Below are 12,466 nucleotides of genomic sequence, written 5' to 3' on the forward strand. Positions count from 1 at the left end.
TCCCAGTAAAGTGCAGGATGCTCTCAAGGATCCCAAATGGTCTCAAGCGATGAATGAAGAGATGGAGGCATTGGAGAAGAATAATACTTGGGAGTTGGTGCCACCTCCACAAGGAAAGAGAGTTGTTGGATGTAGATGGGTGTTTACTATCAAACACAATGCAGATGGTTCAGTGAACAGGTATAAGGCAAGACTTGTTGCAAAGGGATATACTCAAACATATGGCGTGGATTATGAGGAGACCATTGCTCCAGTAGCAAAGATTAATACTGTTCGAGTGTTGATGTCTCTAGCAGCTAATCTAGATTGGCCTTTGCAACAGTTTGATGTAAAGAATGCCTTTCTTCATGGAGAGCTATCTGAAGAAGTCTATATGGATCTACCACCAGGATATGAGGCAAGCACAAGAGGTAGATTTGTGTGTAAGTTAAATAAGTCCTTGTATGGACTCAAACAATCACCACGAGCTTGGTTTGGAAGATTCTCTCAAGCTATGTGTCGGTTTGGGTACAAGCAGAGCAACTCTGACCATACATTGTTTCTGAAATGCAGTGAAGGTAAATTAACTGCCTTGATTATTTATGTTGATGATATGATAATTACTGGTGATAATTCAGAGGAGGTTGAAAGATTAAAAGATCTGCTTGCATAAGAGTTTGAGATGAAAGATCTTGGTTCTCTTAAATATTTTTTGAGGATTGAGGTCGCCAGGGGGAGTTCAGGAATTTTCTTGTGCTAGAGAAAATATGTGCTTGATTTGTTGACAGAGACAGGAATGCTAGGGTGTAGACCTGCTGATACTCCTATTGAGCAGAATCATAAACTGGCTGAGTACCCTAATCAAACTCTTACAGAGAAAGCTCGCTATCAAAGATTAGTTGGCAGATTAATTTATCTCTCACATACTCGGCCAGACATTGCATATGCAGTTAGTGTTGTGAGTCATTTCATGCATAATCCAAGTGAAACTCATATGGAAGCTGTGATCCGTATTCTGAGGTATTTAAAGTCTGCGCCTGGAAAAGGCTTGATGTTTTCAAAGCATAATCATCTGGATGTTAGTGGTTATACAAATGTAGATTGGGCAGGTTGTGTTACAGATAGAAAATCCACTTCTGGTTACTTCACTTTTGTAGGTGGTAATCTTGTTACTTGGAGAAGTAAGAAACAAAAGGTTGTGGCAAGGTCAAGTGCTGAAGCAGAGTATAGAGGTATGGCTCATGGAGTTTGTGAATTACTTTGGTTGAGAAATTTACTTCGTGATTTGGGATTTAAACCCAAACGAGCCATGGATTTGTATTGTGATAATAAGGCAGCGGTGGATATTGCTCACAACCCAGTTCAACATGACAGAACTAAGCATGTTGAGGTTGACAGACATTTCATTAAAGAGAAGCTTGATGCTAAGCTTATCTCTTTTCCGTTTGTCCACTCAAAAGAACAGTTAGCTGATGTTCTCACGAAAGCAGTATCGAGCAAGGCATTTCATGACTCACTTGGCAAGTTGGGCATTCGTGATCTGTATGCGCCAACTTGAGGGGGAGTATTGGCGTGAGTCATACTTACCTTATTTATGTAGATATTCTGTAATATTATGTAATCTGTAATATATGTAGTATTATTAGATTTACTACTTGCCTTAGGAGTAGTACTTGTCTTATTAGGCACAATTGTAATTTGTATATAATTCCTTCTTGTAAGGTGAATGAGATATCAAAAAAGTAATTCAGCCAAAATTTTCTCTTGTTTCTTGTTATGTTTTGACTAAATCCATTAACAATGTCCTCAGTCGGGAAGATCTCAATATGAAGCGCAGAAAGCAGAACAGATGCCATTTCCTTTCCAAAGTTCTTTCCATCTACTGCAAGTGTGATAAGCTTCTTCAAAAATATGGGATTATACTCAGGTACCGCAAGATCTTCAAGGCTCTGAATAAGCTTGAATATCATCCAAGAGTAAGTATCTGTGTATAATGTGATAGAATTAATGCTTTCCTACTCCATCCGCGAATGCACTTTAGCGTGCGTGCGCGAGATAAAGTCACTGCGGAGAAAAGTTCGCAAAGTGAGTTCGCCGCGAATGTTCGTTAAGAGTGCGTTCGCGAGATAACGTCACTGCGGGGAAAAGTAAGTCGCGAGTTCGCGAATAATAGTTCGCGGAATAACTAAATCTGTTCGGGAAGGTTGAGCCTTTTCGCTGTCGCGAAACATGCTGCGGTGAAAGATATTTTACAGCCACTTGCATTACTGTTTGCTCCACTCAAATTAAGCTAGATATTTTGTATCTAAAGTATCTTTAATCTAGTTTAATATGCTTTCATCTTAGATATTTTGTAGGTTAATCTTGTACCGTACCCTATATAAGGGAAGTGTTAATTGATGTAAAAGTGTGAACAAGTTCAGAAACTCTAGTACAGAAGTTTGCTGGGTTAAGTTGATCTGTTCATGCTTCATTTGCTACTGCAAATTAATCAAATCAACAAGTTTTGGTTTCGATTATATTTTGTTCAAATACAAAGTAGAAGCAATCAAAATTTTGCATATATATTTAACATAATGGACACAATCTCATTCTGGTACTGCCTCAGCTTTTCATCTACATCTGATACCTTAACAGCTTCAAGTTGAACCTCACCACCATGTGCACCAGTAAGTAGGTATTTCTCCTTGTTAACGTTAGTGATCCGTAGGGATCTCTAGTTAGCTATAAATAAAGAGAGAGAGAGATTTGACACAAGATGTATAGTGGTTCGCCTCCGCATGAGCGGGAGACTACGTCCACTTGAAAGCTATACTAGTGTGTCGAGCCTTGCGGCCTAACAAGATTACAAGAGATGTAATGAATGTGTTGAGTTGTGGGAGGAGGCATTCCTTTTATAAGTGAAGGAATGCTTCTCATTTACATTGTTTTCGATGTGGGACAAGAAACCACACTATTCTAGTCTAGAAAGCCTAGTTGTGAGGGCATCTTGGCAAGGGCGGGAAGGTGGCTTCCCGGTGGCGGATTTGCGACTTCCGGATACCGCCGCGTAGCCTGAACATAGGGCTACACGATGTATGTCTCGGTTGGGCCTTGCCATGTCTTGTGGATGTCCCAAAGTGGGCGTTACTTATGCTTGGTGAGATAGCAAATACTCCATATTATTGGAGGTATGTACAAGTCCCCGAAGTCCCCGAGTAAGAGTAGCTTCTTGGTTGGGGAGTTCAAATCATGACGTTATCAAGCATAAGTAACTGGGCGGTACGGAGCCCCTACAAGTCCCCGAACTCCGTAAGCAAGAAGGGACTCGTGAACCTGCACAACAAAAACAAAAAGCAGGCATACGTAGAATGCTCGTTGCATTGAGCAACAAATGTGAATTGTATGGATATGCGTTGGCATATATAAACGTATGAGGTGCGTGATACATGTTGATGTATACACGCGAATGGCGCCGAGTACGATCGATTATGACGTACAAACTCGAGAGCGCGTATGGCCGTGTGAGCATATGGATTGCATATGATAAATGTAAGTTGTATGAGCGCTGCGAAGGTAAGCGTTTGTTTGGTTGTCGCTTGTATTAATGGAACGCGAAAAGAATTCAATTTGTCGGGAGCGACAAATGGTAGAAGAATTCCATGTTCCATTAACGTGTGGTGTGTTGAGTAGACATGAATGTGAAGATTGGGAATGCCGGGAAGGCGTGAGCGGGAAGCTCGAGGATTGCCGGGAAGGCATGAGCGGGAAGCTCAAGGGGGATGAGCGGAAGCTCAATGGGATGCCGGGAAGGCATGAGCGGGAAGCTCAATGGGGTGCCGGGAAGGCATGAGCGGAAGCTCAATGGGGTGCCGGGAAGGCGTGAGCGGGAAGCTCAATGGGGATGAGCGGAAGCTCAATGGGTGGGCCCCTGCTAGGCCCGCTAGAGAGTCCCCGACTCCCCAGCCATGTTTGTTGAGGGGGAGCTGCACGGAGCAGAGGGTGTTGGGAAGCGATCCCAATCTTTGGTACCCAAGCGTCGAGGTTAACTGCCGGATCAATGGCTGCCGTAGGCTGTGTTAACTAGTCCCTTGCTGCCGGATCAATGACTATTATGAGGCGTTGCCTGACCGCTTGGCGGTTTTGGTCGTAGACCGTGGACTTGTAAAGTTTGTATGTGCACGAAAAAATGACAAAACACACAGAGCAAGCATGTACGATGTAGTAAAGGTGTTAATAACACGCCGTAGGCATGCGTAAGGGTCATGGAAACATGTATAGACATGGCATCGGCGGTAGCTCAAAGTGCAGGAGCGTAAGAGATAAGATGTAGTTTACTTATCTTGTGCCAATGTAGAGGCTAGCAAAGTTTGGCCGGGCGTGACGCTCCATTGCATTGTGGCGGATAAAGTACTCCGATAATGTCCGTCAACTCGTAGTTGCGGTTGAATGCTCAATAGAAAAAGTTGAATTTCCTTGAATCAAAATAGATGATTAGTATGTGGATATGTAAAATCAACACTAATATTTTGTATATGTACTTTGATAAAATTGTAAGCAAAGTGTACTAGCAAATGTTGTTTCATTTGTGGGTTCGTACCATGAATTTCGAAGTTTGGAGTGAACAGCGCAATTGTATGGGAGAAATAAGCAAAAAACCCATTTGAATGTGTGGATAGTATTATGAGCATGGTAACATGTGTAGCAATTAAGCTATAATTGTGTGCAGGCGTATAGTAAACATGTAGCCAAGTGCAATTATATGTGCCCTTGTTCGATGAATAGACAAAGTGTTTTGTGTGAACAAGGCGTCCAAAGAAGAAGTTATGTATTTGTATGTGGTATACAAACATTGTAGGTGATACGTATAGTATAGACAAGAGCATATACGTGTGCATGATTTATGATGTTGTGTCATGCTATAAGATAGACATGGAAAGCTGCAGCAAGTCATTTATATGGGGAGCCACCTATAGCGTCAGAAGAACATGCAAGTATAGCGTGTTTGACGATATATGTATAGTTATATATGTAAAGGTGACACGTTTCTCAGCCCCTGCAACATGCATAATTGATAATTGAAAGGAGTTCCCATCTATAATTATGCATGTTGATAACTAGCCCAACACTAATTTGGTATGCAATCACTAGCATGTTTTGCGCATGCAATCACTAGCATAAACATATATGTGTGAAGTGTTTGTGTCGCCTAACTTATGCAGAAAGCGGAAGCACGTGGTGCTTGGTAATATGTGACAATAATGGCATGAATAAGAAAGCTTATCTTTGTACGCCCAGTGGCAGTAGGTGCTCAAATTTTTTTTCGAAGGTGCTGCACCAATTAAGAGTTGATTGTTAACCCAGCCTTTGGGTGGGTCGACGACCGTCGGATTATGCTCGGAGATCGGCAGGGCGGTGGTTATTGCTTTGTATACCGCCAGCCTGGGTGTCCGTAGTATATCTTTGGGTGGCTGAAAGCCTGAAATATTGAAGGGCCGCCCGGAAAATTGAAGCATTGAAGCTCTGCAAGGAGTCGAAGCTCCGGGAGGATTAAAGCTTCGCTGGGTACTGAAGCTTTGCTGATGGCTGGGATTGAAGGTCCGCCGCGTGCTGTGTCGCTGACCGCTGGGCCTCGTTGGCGGAAGTTGCTGGGTTACCGCTGGGTGGCCGCTGCACATACTGGAACTGCAGACATCGAGGTCGATGATGATGAGTGAACGAGAACGAGAACGAGAAGCCATCGAGCCTAGCGGGAGAGTTGCCGCTGACGGGGATTAGCGGAGGAAAGTGCCGCTGATGGTGCGTAGCCGTTGCGGAAGTTTGTCTAGCGGAGCGGAGCTATCCGGCGGTGAACTTGGAGCGGAGCTCGACGGTGAAGTTCCGGCGGTGAAGCCAAACATATTTGTAAGCTATGTACGTATGCATATCTAGGTGAGCTGCATGTTTAACTTTGGGCGGGAGATGCAACTGAGAGGACCACAAGCTCCATTTTGATCAAATGGAAGTGCAGCGGTCCCCGAAAAGTGGGCGGTGAGTGAGGTGAGAGCTCCGGGCAATGGAGTTCTCGTCAGCGGCTCTCCAGGCAGCGGAGGTTTGGTCGGCGGTGAAAAGTCTGGCGGAGCGGAGCATGGTGCCCGGCGGTGGGGGTGATGCCAGCAGTCCCCGACCTGTTGTGCAGCAGAGTGCAGCGAAGAAGAGAATGCAGCGTTGACGACCGCAGTTTGGCGGAACTTCGGAGTGTGCAGAGCAGGAGCGCTGCTTTGTGGCTGGCGGAGCTTGGTGGAGAGCTAGCTCAGCGGAGGAGCGAAGTGCAGCGGGGAGTCCGAGTTTCCTGGGTGGTTTCCCGGTCGGCGGAGTTCTTGGGCAACGTTGATGGAGGAAGTCGCCGCTGAAGAAGTGTGGCGGAGGACCATTGGGCGGAGGAGTTCCGGGGCTGCAGGTTGGGCGGAGTGATTGGGGGTCGGGCGGCGTGATACTGGGCGGAGGGATGTGCAGCGGCGTCGACCGGCGAAGTTTGTAGCTGGCGGATAAGATCTGGCGGAAGTGGCTGGGTGCCCAGAGCAAATCTCTGGGTGTCCAGAGAAGTTTGCCGCCAAATTTTTGTGTTTTTTTTTTTTTTTTTTGATGTCAGCGTTGACTTTGCTTACGGGCGTTGACCGACCCCGCCGGACGTTGACCGGCCCATATGTTGGTGTTTTGAGCAGTTTCTGCAAGTTTTGACCACTCCTTGGGCGTTGACCACGTGTTGACCAGCCCTCAAAGTGCAAATTTCTGCACATTCCTGCTATAGTTGTACCGCTGGAGTAATGTTGATCATGCCTTGGCAAAAGTTGCCGCCAAGAAACATCAATTCAAACATGCATTCACTGGGAGCCAATGATGACTCAAGAATGATGATTTAAACCAATGATTTTGAAGTAGCTCAAAGAAGGAGGGAAAACTTCTTTGAGTTCCGCTAAGCAGACTTAGCTCACGGTAGGTGACGAAGCCATTGTGTTGGCTTCCCACAGACGGCGCCAATGTTAACGTTAGTGATCCGTAGGGATCTCTAGTTAGCTATAAATAAAGAGAGAGAGAGATTTGACACAAGATGTATAGTGGTTCGCCTCCGCATGAGCGGGAGACTACGTCCACTTGAAAGCTATACTAGTGTGTCGAGCCTTGCGGCCTAACAAGATTACAAGAGATGTAATGAATGTGTTGAGTTGTGGGAGGAGGCATTCCTTTTATAAGTGAAGGAATGCTTCTCATTTACATTGTTTTCGATGTGGGACAAGAAACCACACTATTCTAGTCTAGAAAGCCTAGTTGTGAGGGCATCTTGGCAAGGGCGGGAAGGTGGCTTCCCGGTGGCGGATTTGCGACTTCCGGATACCGCCGCGTAGCCTGAACATAGGGCTACACGATGTATGTCTCGGTTGGGCCTTGCCATGTCTTGTGGATGTCCCAAAGTGGGCGTTACTTATGCTTGGTGAGATAGCAAATACTCCATATTATTGGAGGTATGTACACTCCTATTGAGACAACAGGATCCATATATTATTACAAAACGAGGAAGTCGTGTCAATCAAAACACATAAAAGTACCCCAAAAAAGTAATACAGAAAATGGTGTTTTAAAAAAAAAAAAAAAGTACCTCTCCACTGTCATGGTTAGGGTCATTACGATCAATATGGGATTCGCAATGAAAATAGCCCTGATTTGCCTGTGCGCCCTGATTTCCATGTTTGCCCTCATTACCCTGTGCGCCATGTTCACCCTCATTACCCTGTGCGCCCTCATTACCCAGTACACCTTGATTTCCCAGTACACCCTGAGCACCTAAAAAATAGAAGGCAGACAACATCAACCAGCAACAGGCACCATGCTACTTGTATCCAGTTAAAAGCTTCATAGTTTTATTCACAAATTCACGAGACTTACCATTGTTTAGTGCCACTGTAGGGGGCGGAGGCGGGGGGTGAGGTGTATCAGGAGCCACCACCCCAGGCGGCACCTCCGGAGCTGGCGGGGTGTAATGATATGCACTGTAAATGGTATAGAAGAACATACCCAAATCCACTAACAAAAGAAAATCAGACATTGACACCTCAAACTCAGGCAGTTTAGGCAGTTTAACTAGAAACTCCTGAAGTAACTCATGAAATAGCTTCTTCCTCGAATGTCGGTCAGGACGGATGATAAGAGACCTAGAAACAGATCTTCGTTTTGGTAAATCTGGAATCTGAATTTTGATAGATGGAGGAACAACTGAGGCCATCTCCAACCCAAAGGGCTAAAAATAGCCCTGGGGCTAAATTTTAGCCCTAAATTCTGTACTATTCATTGATCTGACATCAACCGTCTCCAACCCGTCAAGACTAAATTATAGCCCTAAAATATATTTTAACATTTTGGATATGTTATATATATATATATATATATATATATATATATATATATATATATATGTTCTTATTTTTTAAAGTCAATTGACTTATAGTAATTGAAATAATTTTTATGATAAAAAATATTTTTTCGGTTGTATTTTTTTTTTAAAGATAATTAAAAATATCTTTAGCTAATTTTGAAATGGAATAAAACTGGAATTATATTTTTAATATTTATTTTATTCATGAAAAAAGCATTTAAAAAGGAACACAACAAAGTAAGAAAATACAAACACTTGTCAGTGACAACCCTGACAATTATTAAAATCACAAATTGAAAGCTTTGAAAACTCAATCACATAGCAAAGATAAAATTCATGGTGCTTGACCTCGCAGACTCCAGAGGTGTTGGACAAGATCATCTTGTAAATGTCGGTTGCCAAAAGGAGAACGTATCATTCTGTATCGAGACATACATTCCGACATTGTAATTCTTCCGGATCTTGGATCCCTTTCCAAATTTTCTCTCGCTTCGTCTAAGATGCGAGCTCGAGTCCTTCTGGACCTATTTGGATCCGGTTCGTCATCATCAGACTCGCCATTATAGTAATCGGCACGTTCATCCTCAACAATCATATTATGAAGGATAATGCATGCCAGCATGATATTGGACAAATTTTCCAAACTCCACCCTCTTGCAGGTTGTCTAATGATTGCCCATCTTGCCTGGAGAACACCAAATGCCCTTTCAACATCTTTGCGGAAAGCTTCTTGTTTGGTGGTGAAATATGCTTCAGCTTCATTTTGAGGGCGTCTGATTGATTAGACAAGCGTTGCCCACTTAGGGTAGATGTCATCAGCGAGATAGTAACCCATGTTATAACAATGATTATTGATGTGGTAGTCTAATTTTTGGTTAATTTTGTGTTCTATTTTTTGTTTCAGCTTTGTATCGCTGTTAATTGATTTGAGGCTGCCAAAATGAACTCTCGATCTTCTTTTATTGTCAACACTTCTTTTACTCCATTGAGGCTGGTATCGGTAATGTTCATCCTCAGTTTACCTCTCTTCTACTGCGTTGTATATCTATGAAATTTTGTAAACCGATCTATGATTCCTGGAGGCTTGATTTTACTTTTTCTTTAACCAGAATGACAAACCTGCTGAGCCTGATCATAGAGTTGATGTAGTTGATACTGAGACTAATGATGTAGCTTTTCCCGCCTATATGAGCCGTGCATGGTTCAAGCTCTGCAGAGACCGTGTAAGTAATTAGGGCTTTACTCTGTTTTTATTACTTCAATGACAAATAATGACTTTTGTGCTAGGCATTGTTATTTCACCGATTTGATCAACTTTAGGGAGATTGTGTATTGTTCTGTATTTGAAGCAAACTGTTCTCCTTGTATGATGTGTGTGTGTGTGTGTGTGTGTGTGTGTTTTCTTTTGGAATATTGAAACTCTTCAGAATCTATTCTCTTCTGTATTGAGTAACGTGTAATGTCATTTTCTGATGCATTTCTTAGCTTTATCAGCTTATGTATCCTAAACCACTTTTAGAATATTTTTGTGGATCTTTAGTGCTGTAATTTTGATGAGTCTATAGCTTCAGGGAAAATTTATTTTACCAACTGTTCTATTTGACATTATTTTGGATTTCTTAATGTCCTGAGACATTCCCCCGAAGGATTTATTTAGTTTTCTTGTGTTAAGTAAATAACTTAGTTCTGACATTCCATCGTACAGGGTTTGTGTTCTACTGCTCATCCTTGCACAGAGGTTTTGTGTAGTGTGATGCATGTCTATAGTTTCATTAATGTCAAGTATGAGTAATATGACTGCAATTATAGCTACGATTTCAATATTACTGTTTTTCTATTTGCTTGTAATTTCAGCAACATGACCAGATCTGATGTTCGTCCGTGGATTACTGCACAACATGACAGAATTAATGCTTTCCTGTCCTGCTCCATCCGCGAATGTTCGCTAAAGTGCGTTAGCGAGATGAGGTTACTGCGGAGAAAAGTTCGCGAAGTAAGTTCGTTGCGAATGTTCGCTAAAAGTGCGTTCGCGAGATGACGTCACTGCGGGGAAAAGTAAGAAGCGAGTTCACTGAGAAGTAGTGTTTGCGAATAACAGTTCGCTGAATAACTAAGTCTGTTCGCGAAGGTTGAGTCCGTTCGCTGTCGCGAAACATGCTGCATTGAAAGTCTTAGATATGCGGTGAAAGATATTTTACAGTAACTTGCATTACAGTTTGCTCCACTCAAATTAAGCTAGATATTTTTGTATCTAAAGTACTTTTAATCTAGTTTAATATGCTTTCATCTTAGATATTTTGTAGGCTAATCTTGTACCCTATATAAGGGAAGAGATGGTTAATGTAAAAGGGTGAACAAGTTCAGAAACTCAAGTACACAAGTTTGCTGGGTTAAGTTGATCTGTTCATACTTCATTTGCTACTGCAAATTAATCAAATCAACAAGTTGTGGTTTCGATTATATTTTGTTCAAATACAAAGTAGAAGCAATCAAAAATATATATATATATTCAACACAGCAGATTCGTACGACTATTATTGAATCTATTCCACTTATTGCTCACCTTACTCCAGCTGTTCTCCTCTTAATTGAAATTGCAACAAATAAAATTTCACGACCGCCAATCACTATTCCACCTATTCCAGACCAGCTACCAGTGCAGCATCCGTATGAAGGGCCGCTTATTAGATCTCTCCCTCCCCCAGTTCATTATACTCCCCTAGCAGTGCTGCTTAAGAGATTTATTAAAGGCCTTGCACTAAAACTTCCAGTGATCAAGGATTTATCTCCGTCTTCTTTGTTTGTCCTGTATGTTGTTGATGCCTCCTTAGTTTTCTATACCCTTTGGAGGGCGTTTCACTATAAGCCACACAACTAGAGAAAACCTATTTGGAGACAAATCTTTTCGGGACGGACCAATTTTTCGTCCCCCAAACACATGATTAGAGACAAAAAAAATCATTTTGTCCCTAAAAGTTTTGTTTTTCAAAACTCTCCATTCGACGCTATTTAGAGACAAATAACCTTCAATTAGAGACAAAAAAATATTTGTTCCAAAATTTAATTGGGGACTAAATTTAATTTTGTCTCCTATGCGTTTTAGATTTTGCAAATAATTGGTAAAATTTAAACGGTTAGTTGCACCAAATTTCAAATTTTGGATGAAAAGAATTAGGAACGAAAAATTTCTTATCTAATTTTGTTAGAGGAATTTTTTTTTTTTTTTAAAACTTTTCATCTGGACGGGGTTTGGCAAAAGTAAATAGTGTATAGCAACTTATTGGAATTGAAACAATGTGGTTTTGATCTCACATATATTTAGCCACTCCATTTATCTTAGTTCTTTGAACTATTCGACGATCATTGTTTCCCCATACGAACCTCCAAACACCAATACCTTCCAGCAGTAGTGTCTCTGCATGTCATGCAACCCTTCTCATCTATGTCGCCTCTCTTAGTTTTTCTTCTCCTCATTTAGTACCCTAAATCTGAAATTAGGGTTTTCAATCTTGCAGAATTTCAATCTTTTTTTTAAATTTTAGTAATGCTAATCTTTGTTTGTTGATGTCGTAGTAAGATTAGAGGCTCGGCTAGAAGACAATTGCATTGCTGACTACTACTAAGAATCTAAGAGAACTTTTTTGAAAATCCGGATTCTAGATGATATGATTATTTTAGGGTATTATGATTATTTTATTTTAATTATTTTATCTATTAAAAACTAATGTGCTTGTTAGCCAAAACATATATTTTTACGTAAATACCCCTCATACATGTACTTTGAAAAGCACGTTAATGAAAAAGGATAAGCAAGTAAAATTACAAGTAATAAAAAATATAAAAATAAAGATATATTTTGAAGGTAATTTCTTTTTTATAAATTTTATTAAAGTTAATAAGGATAGAAGGATAAGGATGAAAACAAACAAATGGTACCACAAAGTACATGCAATAAACTACCTACCTAGCCAAGAAGAAAAACATAACAAAAAAAGCTCATCAGCTGAAGATGATGGGTTTGGCATTCATGAATAACATCATCATTTGAGTATGATGGGTTTGGCATCACTTGAATAACATCCACTTTTGGGTTTGTTT

The sequence above is a fragment of the Rosa rugosa genome, chromosome 4, assembly GCF_958449725.1.
Source record: "Rosa rugosa chromosome 4, drRosRugo1.1, whole genome shotgun sequence".
NCBI lineage: Eukaryota > Viridiplantae > Streptophyta > Magnoliopsida > Rosales > Rosaceae > Rosa > Rosa rugosa.